The sequence below is a fragment of the Microplitis mediator genome, chromosome 4, assembly GCF_029852145.1.
Source record: "Microplitis mediator isolate UGA2020A chromosome 4, iyMicMedi2.1, whole genome shotgun sequence".
Lineage (NCBI taxonomy): Eukaryota > Metazoa > Arthropoda > Insecta > Hymenoptera > Braconidae > Microplitis > Microplitis mediator.
In genome coordinates, this window is record NC_079972.1 from 5,339,223 (window position 1) to 5,348,125 (window position 8,903).

An 8,903-nucleotide genomic window follows, 5' to 3' on the forward strand; every position below is an offset into this window, starting at 1 on the left:
TAGGCGATCCTCACGGGGTGACTCACAGAAATGTATTTTTTAGTCAATTTCAAATGGGGAGACCTACAACTTTACTATTATTTTCGAAATCTTGGTACTTTGGAATAAAATCGCGAAATCACTATGGAAATTCGAGTTTCATGTGTTGTCGAGTTTAAAATAATGTTCATGCCGTAAAGTAGGCGATCCTCACGGGGTGACTCACAGAAATGTATTTTTTAGTCAATTTCAAATGGGGAGACCTACAACTTTACTATTATTTTCGAAATCTTGGTACTTTGGAATAAAATCGCGAAATCACTATGGAAATTCGAGTTTCATGTGTTGTCGAGTTTAAAATAATGTTCATGCCGTAAAGTAGGCGATCCTCACGGGGTGACTCACAGAAATGTATTTTTTAGTCAATTTCAAATGGGGAGACCTACAACTTTACTATTATTTTCGAAATCTTGGTACTTTGGAATAAAATCGCGAAATCACTCTGGAAATTCGAGTTTCATGTGTTGTCGAGTTTAAAATAATGTTCATGCCGTAAAGTAGGCGATCCTCACGGGGTGACTCACAGAAATGTATTTTTTAGTCAATTTCAAATGGGGAGACCTACAACTTTACTATTATTTTCGAAATCTTGGTACTTTGGAATAAAATCGCGAAATCACTATGGAAATTCGAGTTTCATGTGTTGTCGAGTTTTAAATAATGTTCATGCCGTAAAGTAGGCGATCCTCACGGGGTGACTCACAGAAATGTATTTTTTAGTCAATTTCAAATGGGGAGACCTACAACTTTACTATTATTTTCGAAATCTTGGTACTTTGGAATAAAATCGCGAAATCACTCTGGAAATTCGAGTTTCATGTGTTGTCGAGTTTAAAATAATGTTCATGCCGTAAAGTAGGCGATCCTCACGGGGTGACTCACAGAAATGTATTTTTTAGTCAATTTCAAATGGGGAGACCTACAACTTTACTATTATTTTCGAAATCTTGGTACTTTAGAATAAAATCGCGAAATCACTATGGAAATTCGAGTTTCATGTGTTGTCGAGTTTAAAATAATGTTCATGCCGTAAAGTAGGCGATCCTCACGGGGTGACTCACAGAAATGTATTTTTTAGTCAATTTCAAATGGGGAGACCTACAACTTTACTATTATTTTCGAAATCTTGGTACTTTGGAATAAAATCGCGAAATCACTGTGGAAATTCGAGTTTCATGTGTTGTCGAGTTTAAAATAATGTTCATGCCGTAAAGTAGGCGATCCTCACGGGGTGACTTACAGAAATGTATTTTTTAGTCAATTTCAAATGGCGAGACCTACAACTTTACCATTATTTTTGAAATCTTGGTACTTTGGAATAAAATCGCGAAATCACTCTGTAATTCGAGTTTCATGTGTTGTCGAGTTTAAGATAATATTCATGCCAAAAAGTAGGAGATTCTCACGGGGTGACTCACAGAAATGTATTTTTTAGTCAATTCCAAATGGCGAGACCTACAACTTTACCATTATTTTTGAAATCTTGGTACTTTGGAATAAAATCGCGAAATCACTCTGGAAATTCGAGTTTCATGTGTTGTCGAGTTTAAGATAATATTCATGCCAAAAAGTAGGCGATTCTCACGGGGTGACTCACAGAAATGTATTTTTTAGTCAGTTTCAAATGGGGGAGACCTACAACTTTACCATTATTTTTGAAATCTTGGTACTTTGGAATAAAATCTTGAAATCACTCTGGAAATTCGAGTTTCATGTGTTGTCGAGTTTAAGATAATATTCATGCCAAAAAGTAGGCGATTCTCACGGGGTGACTCATAGAAATGTATTTTTTAGTCAGTTTCAAATGGGGGAGACCTACAACTTTACCATTATTTTTGAAATCTTGGTACTTTGGAATAAAATCTTGAAATCACTCTGGAAATTCGAGTTTCATGTGTTGTCGAGTTGAAGATAATATTCATGCCAAAAAGTAGGAGATTCTCACGGGGTGACTCACAGAAATGTATTTTTTAGTCAATTCCAAATGGCGAGACCTACAACTTTACCATTATTATTGAAATCTTGGTACTTTGGAATAAAATCGCGAAATCACTCTGGAAATTCGAGTTTCATGTGTTGTCGAGTTTAAGATAATATTCATGCCAAAAAGTAGGCGATTCTCACGGGGTGACTCACAGAAATGTATTTTTTAGTCAGTTTCAAATGGGGGAGACCTACAACTTTACCATTATTTTTGAAATCTTGGTACTTTGGAATAAAATCGCGAAATCACTCTGGAAATTCGAGTTTCATGTGTTGTCGAGTTTAAGATAATATTCATGCCAAAAAGTAGGCGATTCTCACGGGGTGACTCACAGAAATGTATTTTTTAGTCAGTTTCAAATGGGGGAGACCTACAACTTTACCATTATTTTTGAAATCTTGGTACTTTGGAATAAAATCGCGAAATCACTCTGGAAATTCGAGTTTCATGTGTTGTCGAGTTTAAGATAATATTCATGCCAAAAAGTAGGCGATTCTCACGGGGTGACTCACAGAAATGTATTTTTTAGTCAGTTTCAAATGGGGGAGACCTACAACTTTACCATTATTTTTGAAATCTTGGTACTTTGGAATAAAATCGCAAAATCACTCTGGAAATTCGAGTTTCATGTGTTGTCGAGTTTAAGATAATATTCATGCCAAAAAGTAGGAGATTCTCACGGGGTGACTCACAGAAATGTATTTTTTAGTCAATTCCAAATGGCGAGACCTACAACTTTACCATTATTTTTGAAATCTTGGTACTTTGGAATAAAATCGCGAAATCACTCTGGAAATTCGAGTTTCATGTGTTGTCGAGTTTAAGATAATATTCATGCCGAAAAGTAGGAGATTCTCACGGGTCGACTCACAGAAATGTATTTTCAAGTCAATTCCAAATGGCGAGACCTACAACTTTACCATTATTTTTGAAATCTTGGTACTTTGGAATAAAATCGCGAAATCACTCTGGAAATTCGAGTTTCATGTGTTGTCGAGTTTAAGATAATATTCATGCCAAAAAGTAGGCGATTCTCACGGGGTGACTCACAGAAATGTATTTTTTAGTCAGTTTCAAATGGGGGAGACCTACAACTTTACCATTATTTTTGAAATCTTGGTACTTTGGAATAAAATCGCGAAATCACTCTGGAAATTCGAGTTTCATGTGTTGTCGAGTTTAAGATAATATTCATGCCAAAAAGTAGGCGATTCTCACGGGGTGACTCACAGAAATGTATTTTTTAGTCAGTTTCAAATGGGGGAGACCTACAACTTTACCATTATTTTTGAAATCTTGGTACTTTGGAATAAAATCGCGAAATCACTCTGGAAATTCGAGTTTCATGTGTTGTCGAGTTTAAGATAATATTCATGCCAAAAAGTAGGAGATTCTCACGGGGTGACTCACAGAAATGTATTTTTTAGTCAGTTTCAAATGGGGGAGACCTACAACTTTACCATTATTTTTGAAATCTTGGTACTTTGGAATAAAATCGCGAAATCACTCTGGAAATTCGAGTTTCATGTGTTGTCGAGTTTAAGATAATATTCATGCCAAAAAGTAGGCGATTCTCACGGAGTGACTCACAGAAATGTATTTTTTAGTCAGTTTCAAATGGGGGCGACCTACAACTTTACCATTATTTTTGAAATCTTGGTACTTTGGAATAAAATCTTGAAATCACTCTGGAAATTCGAGTTTCATGTGTTGTCGAGTTTAAGATAATATTCATGCCAAAAAATAGGCGATTCTCACAGGGTGACTCACAGAAATGTATTTTTTAGTCAGTTTCAAATGGGGGAGACCTACAACTTTACCATTATTTTTGAAATCTTGGTACTTTGGAATAAAATCTTGAAATCACTCTGGAAATTCGAGTTTCATGTGTTGTCGAGTTTAAGATAATATTCATGCCAAAAAGTAGGAGATTCTCACGGGGTGACTCACAGAAATGTATTTTTTAGTCAATTTCAAATGGCGAGACCTACAACTTCACTATTATTTTTGAAATCTTGGTACTTTGGAATAAAATCGCGAAATCACTCTGGAAATTCGAGTTTCATGTGTTGTCGAGTTTAAGATAATATTCATGCCAAAAAGTAGGCGATTCTCACGGGGTGACTCACAGAAATGTATTTTTTAGTCAGTTTCAAATTGGGAAGACCTACAACTTTACCATTATTTTTGAAATCTTGGTACTTTGGGATAAAATCTTGAAATCACTCTGGAAATTCGAGTTTCATGTGTTGTCGAGTTTAAGATAATATTCATGCCAAAAAGTAGGCGATTCTCACGGGGTGACTCACAGAAATGTATTTTTTAGTCAGTTTCAAATGGGGGAGACCTACAACTTTACCATTATTTTTGAAATCTTGGTACTTTGGAATAAAATCGCGAAATCACTCTGGAAATTCGAGTTTCATGTGTTGTCGAGTTTAAGATAATATTCATGCCAAAAAGTAGGCGATTCTCACGGGGTGACTCACAGAAATGTATTTTTTAGTCAGTTTCAAATGGGGGAGACCTACAACTTTACCATTATTTTTGAAATCTTGGTACTTTGGAATAAAATCGCGAAATCACTCTGGAAATTCGAGTTTCATGTGTTGTCGAGTTTAAGATAATATTCATGCCAAAAAGTAGGAGATTCTCACGGGGTGACTCACAGAAATGTATGTTTTAGTCAGTTTCAAATGGGGGAGACCTACAACTTTACCATTATTTTTGAAATCTTGGTACTTTGGAATAAAATCGCGAAATCACTCTGGAAATTCGAGTTTCATGTGTTGTCGAGTTTAAGATAATATTCATGCCAAAAAGTAGGCGATTCTCACGGGGTGACTCACAGAAATGTATTTTTTAGTCAGTTTCAAATGGGGGAGACCTACAACTTTACCATTATTTTTGAAATCTTGGTACTTTGGAATAAAATCGCGAAATCACTCTGGAAATTCGAGATTCATGTGTTGTCGAGTTTAAGATAATATTCATGCCAAAAAGTAGGCGATTCTCACGGGGTGACTCACAGAAATGTATTTTTTAGTCAGTTTCAAATGGGGGAGACCTACAACTTTACCATTATTTTTGAAATCTTGGTACTTTGGAATAAAATCGCGAAATCACTCTGGAAATTCGAGTTTCATGTGTTGTCGAGTTTAAGATAATATTCATGCCAAAAAGTAGGAGATTCTCACGGGGTGACTCACAGAAATGTATTTTTTAGTCAGTTTCAAATGGGGGAGACCTACAACTTTACCATTATTTTTGAAATCTTGGTACTTTGGAATAAAATCTTGAAATCACTCTGGAAATTCGAGTTTCATGTGTTGTCGAGTTTAAGATAATATTCATGCCAAAAAGTAGGAGATTCTCACGGGGTGACTCACAGAAATGTATTTTTTAGTCAGTTTCAAATGGGGGAGACCTACAACTTTACCATTATTTTTGAAATCTTGGTACTTTGGAATAAAATCGCGAAATCACTCTGGAAATTCGAGTTTCATGTGTTGTCGAGTTTAAGATAATATTCATGCCAAAAAGTAGGAGATTCTCACGGGGTGACTCACAGAAATGTATTTTTTAGTCAATTTCAAATGGCGAGACCTACAACTTTACCATTATTTTTGAAATCTTGGTACTTTGGAATAAAATCGCGAAATCACTCTGGAAATTCGAGTTTCATGTGTTGTCGAGTTTAAGATAATATTCATGCCAAAAAGTAGGAGATTCTCACGGGGTGACTCACAGAAATGTATTTTTTAGTCAATTTCAAATGGCGAGACCTACAACTTTACCATTATTTTTGAAATCTTAGTACTTTGGAATAAAATCTTGAAATCACTCTGGAAATTCGAGTTTCATGTGTTGTCGAGTTTACGATAATATTCATGCCAAAAAATAGGCGATTCTCACAGGGTGACTCACAGAAATGTATTTTTTAGTCAGTTTCAAATGGGGGAGACCTACAACTTTACCATTATTTTTGAAATCTTGGTACTTTGGAATAAAATCGCGAAATCACTCTGGAAATTCGAGTTTCATTCGTTGTCGAGTTTAAGATAATATTCATGCCAAAAAATAGGCGATTCTCACAGGGTGACTCACAGAAATGTATTTTTTAGTCAATTTCAAATGGCGAGACCTACAACTTTACCATTATTTTTGAAATCTTGGTACTTTGGAATAAAATCGCGAAATCACTCTGGAAATTCGAGTTTCATGTGTTGTCGAGTTTAAGATAATATTCATGCCAAAAAGTAGGAGATTCTCACGGGGTGACTCACAGAAATGTATTTTTTAGTCAATTTCAAATGGCGAGACCTACAACTTTACCATTATTTTTGAAATCTTGGTACTTTGGAATAAAATCGCGAAATCACTCTGGAAATTCGAGTTTCATGTGTTGTCGAGTTTAAGATAATATTCATGCCAAAAAGTAGGCGATTCTCACGGGGTGACTCACAGAAATGTATTTTTTAGTCAGTTTCAAATGGGGGAGACCTACAACTTTACCATTATTTTTGAAATCTTGGTACTTTGGAATAAAATCGCGAAATCACTCTGGAAATTCGAGTTTCATTCGTTGTCGAGTTTAAGATAATATTCATGCCAAAAAGTAGGCGATTCTCACGGGGTGACTCACAGAAATGTATTTTTTAGTCAGTTTCAAATGGGGGAGACCTACAACTTTACCATTATTTTTAAATCTTGGTACTTTGGAATAAAATCGCGAAATCACTCTGGAAATTCGAGTTTCATGTGTTGTCGAGTTGAAGATAATATTCATGCCAAAAAGTAGGAGATTCTCACGGGGTGACTCACAGAAATGTATTTTTTAGTCAATTTCAAATGGCGAGACCTACAACTTTACTATTATTTTTGAAATCTTGGTACTTTGGAATAAAATCGCGAAATCACTCTGGAAATTCGAGTTTCATGTGTTGTCGAGTTTAAGATAATATTTATGCCAAAAAGTAGGCGATTCTCACGGGGTGACTCACAGAAATGTATTTTTTAGTCAGTTTCAAATTGGGAAGACCTACAACTTTACCATTATTTTTGAAATCTTGGTACTTTGGAATAAAATCTTGAAATCACTCTGGAAATTCGAGTTTCATGTGTTGTCGAGTTTAAGATAATATTCATGCCAAAAAGTAGGAGATTCTCACGGGGTGACTCACAGAAATGTATTTTTTAGTCAATTTCAAATGGCGAGACCTACAACTTTACTATTATTTTTGAAATCTTGGTACTTTGGAATAAAATCGCGAAATCACTCTGGAAATTCGAGTTTCATGTGTTGTCGAGTTTAAGATAATATTCATGCCAAAAAGTAGGCGATTCTCACGGGGTGACTCACAGAAATGTATTTTTTAGTCAGTTTCAAATTGGGAAGACCTACAACTTTACCATTATTTTTGAAATCTTGGTACTTTGGAATAAAATCTTGAAATCACTCTGGAAATTCGAGTTTCATGTGTTGTCGAGTTTAAGATAATATTCATGCCAAAAAGTAGGCGATTCTCACGGGGTGACTCACAGAAATGTATTTTTTAGTCAGTTTCAAATGGGGGAGACCTACAACTTTACCATTATTTTTGAAATCTTGGTACTTTGGAATAAAATCTTGAAATCACTCTGGAAATTCGAGTTTCATGTGTTGTCGAGTTTAAGATAATATTCATGCCAAAAAGTAGGAGATTCTCACGGGGTGACTCACAGAAATGTATTTTTTAGTCAATTTCAAATGGCGAAACCTACAACTTTACCATTATTTTTGAAATCTTGGTACTTTGGAATAAAATCGCGAAATCACTCTGGAAATTCGAGTTTCATGTGTTGTCGAGTTTAAGATAATATTCATGCCAAAAAGTAGGCGATTCTCACGGGGTGACTCACAGAAATGTATTTTTTAGTCAATTTCAAATGGCGAAACCTACAACTTTACCATTATTTTTGAAATCTTGGTACTTTGGAATAAAATCGCGAAATCACTCTGGAAATTCGAGTTTCATGTGTTGTCGAGTTTAAGATAATATTCATGCCAAAAAGTAGGAGATTCTCACGGGGTGACTCACAGAAATGTATTTTTTAGTCAATTCCAAATGGCGAGACCTACAACTTTACCATTATTTTTGAAATCTTGGTACTTTGGAATAAAATCTTGAAATCACTCTGGAAATTCGAGTTTCATGTGTTGTCGAGTTTAAGATAATATTCATGCCAAAAAGTAGGAGATTCTCACGGGGTGACTCACAGAAATGTATTTTTTAGTCAATTTCAAATGGCGAAACCTACAACTTTACCATTATTTTTGAAATCTTGGTACTTTGGAATAAAATCGCGAAATCACTCTGGAAATTCGAGTTTCATGTGTTGTCGAGTTTAAGATAATATTCATGCCAAAAAGTAGGCGATTCTCACGGGGTGACTCACAGAAATGTATTTTTCAGTCAATTTCAAATGGGGAGACCTACAACTTTACTATTATTTTCGAAATCTTGGTACTTTGGAATAAAATCGCGAAATCACTCTGGAAATTCGAGTTTCATGTGTTGTCGAGTTTAAGATAATATTCATGCCAAAAAGTAGGAGATTCTCACGGGGTGACTCACAGAAATGTATTTTTTAGTCAGTTTCAAATGGGGGAGACCTACAACTTTACCATTATTTTTGAAATCTTGGTACTTTGGAATAAAATCTTGAAATCACTCTGGAAATTCGAGTTTCATGTGTTGTCGAGTTTAAGATAATATTCATGCCAAAAAGTAGGAGATTCTCACGGGGTGACTCACAGAAATGAATTTTTTAGTCAATTTCAAATGGGGAGACCTACAACTTTACTATTATTTTCAAAATCTTGGTACTTTGGAATAAA